We start from the raw sequence: 7,740 nt of genomic DNA, 5'->3' as shown, positions 1-7,740 counted from the left end.
AGCATTGGAACAAACACCTAATGCATCTGGGGCTTAAAACCTAGATGATGGGTTGATAGGTGCAGCAAACCACTGTGGCACATGTGTACCTGCACATTCTACCCATGTATCCTGGAACTTAAAATAACAAAAACCAATTTTTTTTCCAAAAAAAAAGTGGCATCCCCAGACTTTCTTCTGATTTTCAGCCTGTTCATTACTTTTTGATGCCCATTCATTTAATTATAGGGCACTTTTGCCTGTCCTCCTGCGACTACGTCATAGAAATTTACCCACAGTCACATTATTGTACTTCTGATTCCATGTTCCACTTCTAGGAATCTCTCCCAGGAGTGTAATTCCTTGACCATGGTTCCAAGTCTCTGAGATTGTCTTCACTCTCTCCCAGTGTTCCCTGGCTCTAAGGGTTTAGTCCTACTACACTTGGAAAGTCCATGAATGACCATGCTCTACTCACCTGTGCTCGATCTCCATCCTGCCACCTCTATGAACCGGGACTACCCACAGGTGAATACAATCTTGAATGTTCGCTCTTCTCCAAACAATGCCTATAGTTAGCACAGCAAATTCCAATCTGAGGATTTTAGTTCAGTACCCTCTTGCGGACCTAATGCACACAGAAAAATAAGGAGTTGAGGTAAAATTATTTCAGCAACAAGTACAGATGAATCAGAACAGTTTGTTTTTCAACTTTGCTTATACAAGATTCATCATGCATTATATGATTCTACCACTCCTAGTTTAACACTTCATCAGCTAAATATCTACACAGAAGATCTGTCCTGCCTCAGTCTAACTAGCATTTTATTTCAAATACTATCTTACTGCAGCGCTCTCTCTATTCCCTGAAGTGTAGTGCTCTGAAGAAGCTCAGAGAAATGGTTGTGGCAGTGAGGCAGGGATTGTATAGTAACATGTAAGTGCTGAGTCGGGACTAGGAATTTAGCTACATGGAGTAAGTCCTAATGTTATCTGACATAGATGTTCAGAGACCAAGCTGAGTGAGGTCAGAGAATCTCCCAACACAGAAAGATAATTTTCTATCCACTCCTTACACAACCATCTATGGAACTTTCTAAAATGCAGACACCTTAGCCCTAATCCCATATATTCAGAATCTGTAACTCTGTCAAGGAGGCAGGAAATGATTGCCAGGTTCTGATTTAAAAAGAAAGTCAGTCTGTTGCCCATACAAAATCGTCAATATCATTGTACTACAGATTGAATATTCATTATAGGGCAGAAACTATCCTAAATGTTCATGGAAAAAATTAAAGCTTGCCCAAAATTGTGCAACAACCCAAGGTCAAAGCTGAGATTCTAAAAATGAAACTCCAAAATACAAAGCCATTTTCAATCCCTATTCTACACTACTTTTCAGTGTTTCTGGCTCTTGGCTGCTGTTGCCATTTACACAATTTAATCTTTGGGATCTGGCCAGGTGCACTGGCTCATGCCTATAATCCCAGCACTTAGTGAGACTGAGGCAGGCGGATCACTTGAGGTCAAGTGTCAGGGGAACCAGCCCCCAATAATCAATGTAGGCTCTTTTCTATTTCACTAAGTGTCAGCCGGTCTGAGAAATAAAGGGAAAGAGTACAAAAGAGAGAAATTTTAAAGCTGGGTGTGCGGGGCAGACATCACATGTCAGCAGGTTCTGTGATGCCCCCTAAGTCATAAAACCAACAAGTTTCTATTAGTGATTTTCAAAGGGGAAGGAGTGTAGGAATAGGGTGTGGGTCACAGACATCACATGCTTCAAGGGCAACAAAATATCACAAGACAAATGGGTAGGGCAAGGTCACAAGGTCAGGGAGAAACAAGAATCACTAATGAACTTTCGTGTCCCGCTGTGCACGCATTGTCATTGATAAACATCTTAACAGCGTTCAAGAGCAGAGAACCAGTGTGACTAGAATTCGCCAGGCTGGAATTTCCTAATCCTAGCAAGCCTGGGGGTGCTGCAGGAGACCATGGTGTGTTTCCTCCCTTATCTGCAATTGCATAAGGCAGACACCCCTTAAGTGACCATTTTAGGGGCCCCCAGGAATGCATTCTTTTCCCAGGGCTGTAATTATTAATACTTCTTACTGGGGAAAGAATTCAGCGATATTTATCTTACCTGTTTTCGGTAATAAAAGAAATACGACTCTGTCCTGCCCGGCCTATAGGCAGCCAGACTTTAAGGTTATCTCCCTTGTTCCCTGAAAATCGCTGTGATCCTGTTCTTAAGGTGCCCAGATTTCATATTGTTCAAACACACATGCTTTATGAACAATTTGTGCAGTTAACGCAATCATCACTGGGTCCTGAGGCGACATACATCCTCATTTTATGAAGATGACAGGATTAAGAGATTAAAGACAGGCATAAGAAATTATGAGCATTGATTGAGGAAGTGATAAATGTCCATGAAATCTTCATAATTTATGTTCAGAGATTGCAGTAAAGACAGGCGTAAGAAATTATAAAAGTATTAATTTGTAGAACTAACAAATGTCCATGAAATCATCACAATTTATATTCTTCTGTCATGGCTTCAGCAGGTCCCTCGGTTTGGGGTCCCTGACTTCCTGCTACAGTCAAGAGTTCGAGGTCAGCCTGGCCAATGTGGAGAAACCTCATCTGTACTAAAAATACAAAAATTAGCCAGGCGTGGTGGCATGAACCTGTAGTCTCAGCTACTTTGGAGGCTGAGGCAGGAGAAACACTTGAACCCCGGAGGCAGAGGTTGCAGTGAGCCGAGATTGCACCATTGCACTCCAGCTTGGGTGACAGAGTGAGACTCTGTCTATGGGGAAAAATAAAATCTTTGGGACCTTAGAATCAAAACAATTCAGCAGAAGGCTCAGTTCAACCATTTCTCCAAAAGTACTTGGCCTAAACATAACCAAGACAGGAGACAAAGAGTATTAGATCACGAACCTATTCAATTCTTTCTCCATGTCAGCTTGCAGTAGAGAAATAGACTCGACATGAAATTAGTCCAGTGCTGCTCTCCCAATAGGATGCTGACATTTCCCCACATTTCCCATAACATTCTTATAGCAGCCACATAAAACACTAGAACAAAATGTTCTGAAGCTCAAACTAGCTAGGTTTGCTGACATTGTGTTACTCTGTATGCATATGAGCATATGTGTGTGTGTGTGTGTGTGTGTGTGTGTATTATAAAGGTATTTTTTAACCTAAAGCAAATTTAAATCCATAAAATCAAGGCAATGCACCACAAAGAGCTAAAATTGGAAGTAGAATTTGCCATAATCATCATCTTCAGAATTCTCCAGCATGGAATAGGTTGTTTATTAGTTTGTTTAGATTAGAAACAAATTCTATCTGAGCAGGTACTAGAGAAAGAGGCTCAGCTACTTATAGTGTGGCTACTCTCAGATTTCAAGGACCCTAAATACATGCACAACCTAAGCAGAGAAAAATTCATCACCATTACTGCTCCAACCCACTAATATGCATCATGTAAATTGGAAGGTAATTTGGACTTTTTCTCCAGTCATTAATGGGATAAACACATGTGCTGAATTGCCCGAAGAGACGAATGAATGTAGAGCATGAGCAATGTTAGAACACTTTTGTCCCAAATTTATCCTGCTCTGTGTATCCATCCACTCCTGAAGTGAGATGTCAAGACAAACATATCAATCTTTCTTGGAAGCAACAGCCAGCAGCACTGTGAGCATCCAGTAGTCTAATCTGTTCAACTTGACCATGAAACAAAGCCGCTGGGGCTTCTCCCAGACCCATGTCCTAAGCCCATCTCCTCTCTGTTAGTGATCACATTTTCCCCATCTGTGAAATCAAAAAAAACTGTCATTTTGTTCTGCAAGGATGAGATGATGATTAATTATTTATTGTCTGTCCAAGGAGCATCAACTGCTCTGGGGAAAATATTCAAAACTGTTATGAATAGTAATATACAGAAATGTGCCCTCCTGCTGTTTTCTATCTTGGCCAATTGGCAGCTACTAAAAGATTAAGGGCTTCAGAAAATACTGCCCCAAAGTCCCAGCATTCCAAAAATGTACAGTCAGAGCACAAAATATTTCATCTGGTTTTTGGTGTGAATACAAATTCTATCTTATTCTCTTTCTCTCTGAAAGACCCAATTCATGATGGATCCTTTGTCTCTAGAAATAGAACATCCCAAAGTGTGTCAAGCAGTTATTTAGGCACAGTTTTTAGAAATCATAGAGAAACCATTTAATAGCTTGAGAGTGTTTATTAAACTTCCCACCATTAGTAAGCTTAGATTCTCATGGGTATAGAATGCTTCAGGAGAGTAAGTTGGAGACAGGAGTATGTCCCATGACTGCTAAATGACCTCTCCCCTCTTTTACGGTCTGATACCTGCTGTATGAGTGTGATACACAGTGTAGAAGGCTCACAGGGCTTATACAGAGGCTGTTTGAACACGCTTTATGTGTGACCACAGACTCCAAAAGACACACTGCCTTGCCTACTCAATTCACGTTTAAATCTGGGTTTCTTTTTAAGAAAAGTTTAGGTTCACAGGAAAACTGAGCAGAAAGTATAGAGTCCCCATATACCCCTGTCCTTACCTGCCCCCTGCCGTCACACACACACACAGTATTCCTCACTATCAACATCTCCACCAGGGTAGTACATTTGTTACCGTCAGTGAACCTACATTGATGTCATTATATCCAAAGTCTATCATTAACATTAGGTTTCACTCTCGATCTTATACATTCTATACGTTTAGACAACTGTATAACGACATGTACTCCCCAGTATAGTATGAGAATACTTTCACTGCCCTAAATATCCCCTAGAAAGAAATCTCCCTATTCATCCTCACTAACCCCTGCCAACCACTGATTGTTTTCATGTCTCTAGGGCTTTGCCTTTTCCAGAACATCTTGCAGTTGGAGTCATACAGTCTGTAGTTTTGCAGATTGACTTCTCCTGAAGTGAGATGTCAAGTAATATGCTTTTAATGTTCTTCTATTTCTTTTCATGACCTGATAGTTTATTTCTTTTTAGTGCTGAGTAATATTCCATTGTCTAGATGTCCCACACTTATTATTCACTTACTGAAGAACATTTTGGTTGCTTCCAAGTTTTGGCAATTATGAATAAAACTACTATAAACATCCATGTGAGGGTTTTGGGTGGACATGAGTTTTAACTTATAAGTACCAAGAAGTGTTATTGCTGGATTCTATGGTAAGATTGTGTTAAGAAACTGCCACACTGTCTTCTAAAGTAGCCCTCATTTCTTTTTTTATCCGGGGGAAGATTGTCTTGGGGCTCCAAATTTCTCCTGTTTATTACACCATTATACTCAAAGAATGCCTCTAAACAGAAGTTGGCCTCTGGCTGGGACACTTCTAATATGGTTTGGCTCTGTCTCCACCCAAATCTCATGCTAAAATGTAATTCCCAATGTTGAGGGAGAAACCTGCTGGGAGATGGATTATGAGGGTGGATTTTCCCCTTGCTGTTTCTCATGATAGTGAGTTCTCATGAGATCTGGTTTTTCTCCATGGTTCTCTCTCCTGCTCCGCTGAAGAAAGTGCTTGCTTTCCCTTCGCCCTTCTGCCATGATTGTAAGTTTCCTGAGGCCTCCGAAGCATGCTTTCTGTACAGCCTGTGGAATTGTGAGTCAATTAAACCTCCTTTCTTTGTAAATTATCCAGTCTCAGCTAGTTCTTTATAGTAGTGTGAGAACAGACTAATACAACTTCCAATTCCTTCCTTCCTTCTCCCATCCCTGAGCAAGACCTCTGGAAGAAGATGCCAGTAATGAACCATGCACCACGAATTAGGTGGTCAAAAATCATATCCAAAAGCTTCCATCATCTGTTTCATGTCAAGAAGCAGTCACATCCCGATCACAGTTCAGTCTGTGTGTTGTATTTACTGGCAGGAGTTTTTTCTATACCCAAACCAACGTTTCAGGTTAAGATTTGCAAAAATTCTTCATCTATTTGCCTGTTGGGTTGTCAGGTAACTTACCCATTAGTGGCTGGTTATCGTCCATCAAGCTCTTCAGGATTTTCTCAGTTTGAGAAACACATTGCTGTCATCAGCTACATTGAAGGGTCTGGAGCTAGAAAAAATCTCTAGTTCACTATCTATGGATGCAAGCCTCCATATATTCACAAAATCTTAATTAAGTAATTAAACGGATGAACAGAGTCACTCTCCATCACCACCCACAACACACAGACATGGATATGTCTTCCCTTTAGAGTGGATACACACGCATTCTCTTATGCACTCCAAGAAGCTCCACTGAGACTGACAGGCTCACAAACAAGGACAAAGTAATAAATCATTGTCACTTAGAACTGCCCAAGATACTGTTAAACACATATAATTGCCAGAAAATGTCAACATGTTAATTCCACAGTCTAGAGAGATAAAGTAGTAAACCTGGGAATATTCAAAGTAATAACACACTGTAGGTTATAGAGTCCACATCATAATTAGATGGCCTCTGATTATCCATGAACAAAGCAAGCTGTAACTCTGGAAATCAGGATGAGTAAACTTCAATTCTTTGGTTGGCCTGGATTGTGCAAATGTAAGGTACAATTGTATTTGATGAGAATTGTTTTGAGAACTATCTTGTTAACATAAGTTAAAAAGTCCTGTGTTAAAATTGCACTTGTGAATAACATCTAGAAGATTACAGCACATGGCATCAGTCAGGGGCCTAACAGTAACCATTAGGCACAAACTAGGCATCGATGAGAGCTCAATAATGAGTTGCTATGTACAGCCTAGAGCAGAGTGCAGTAGCCGAGGGCTATAGCAGGGCCATTACCACTCACAAGCCAAAAGGTGCACAGGAAAGGGGAGGTTACTGGGATCCAAAGAGAGTTGTCTGTAAAGAGGTTGTGGGACGGAAGTCCGTGACTTCCAGAAACAAAAAGCAGTCAACCTATGGCAGTAGGTCAGGGAGGAAGCTGGGGGGATAAACACTCACCTCCAATCTTCAGTACCCTGCCACTGCTTCTCCTGGTAGAGCCTAAAGGATGACAGAGAGCAATGTGGCCTGTGATACTGAGGTTAGCCATAAGGATCTATTGTCTCAAATAAGTTGAAATCTACATGCTCTGTTTCTTATGAGCATGATCAAAGCTCCTCGCCTTCATATTCAACTGCTTAACTAACCTTTTGGTTTAATCACAAAGGAACGTAACTTTTAACCATACAGCTTTTAATAACCACAAACCTTTTGAAACATTTGTTATAGAATGCCACTCTCAACCATGTAAATAAAAAACGTTTGTTTTCAGAAGTTAAAGTTACACACGTAATTTATAAGTGTGCTCACCAGCATCACTCTTATCATCAATCCATCCCTCTGTAAACGAACTCATCCTTCTTGCGGATTCTCTTTTAAACAGGGGGCTTTCTGGCTAACTTCTCTAGCTGTAGAAAGAAAAAATATCCATCTCACCTCTAAATCGATCTAAATATATCGCAAAGTTAATTTGCTTTTTCATACCAGAGAATCTCTTATGTCCTGGTTAGAGAGTTTGTCCTCCGATAATTATGTAAGTCGTGGTCATAATTACTGGACCTTGAAATAGAGAAAATTTTACGTTACCAATATTTTATACACTATATTGTTTCTAACTTAAAATCACCCAAATAAAAATGACTCCAGACCTTTGCAGAATATTCAAAGCAATTACCTGGGGCTGGGGAAACAACAGGAAAATCTGTATGTGTATCTGTTCAAAACTTATC

The 7,740-nt window shown here is 40.4% G+C and overlaps 1 long non-coding RNA gene across 1 annotated transcript; it reads right to left on the bottom strand.

Moving 5' to 3' along the window:
• Positions 1 to 500: 500 nt before the first annotated feature.
• LOC103237279 (uncharacterized) lies at positions 501 to 7,559 on the bottom strand. Its single transcript, XR_498666.3, has 4 exons — positions 7,322 to 7,559; positions 6,971 to 7,012; positions 5,995 to 6,088; positions 501 to 607 (listed from the first exon to the last, which is right to left on the bottom strand). It is a non-coding gene; the product is annotated as an uncharacterized lncRNA (long non-coding RNA).
• Positions 7,560 to 7,740: the final 181 nt, after the last annotated feature.

The sequence above is a fragment of the Chlorocebus sabaeus genome, chromosome 8, assembly GCF_047675955.1.
Source record: "Chlorocebus sabaeus isolate Y175 chromosome 8, mChlSab1.0.hap1, whole genome shotgun sequence".
Lineage (NCBI taxonomy): Eukaryota > Metazoa > Chordata > Mammalia > Primates > Cercopithecidae > Chlorocebus > Chlorocebus sabaeus.
This window is presented reverse-complemented; position numbering and strand designations above follow the sequence as displayed.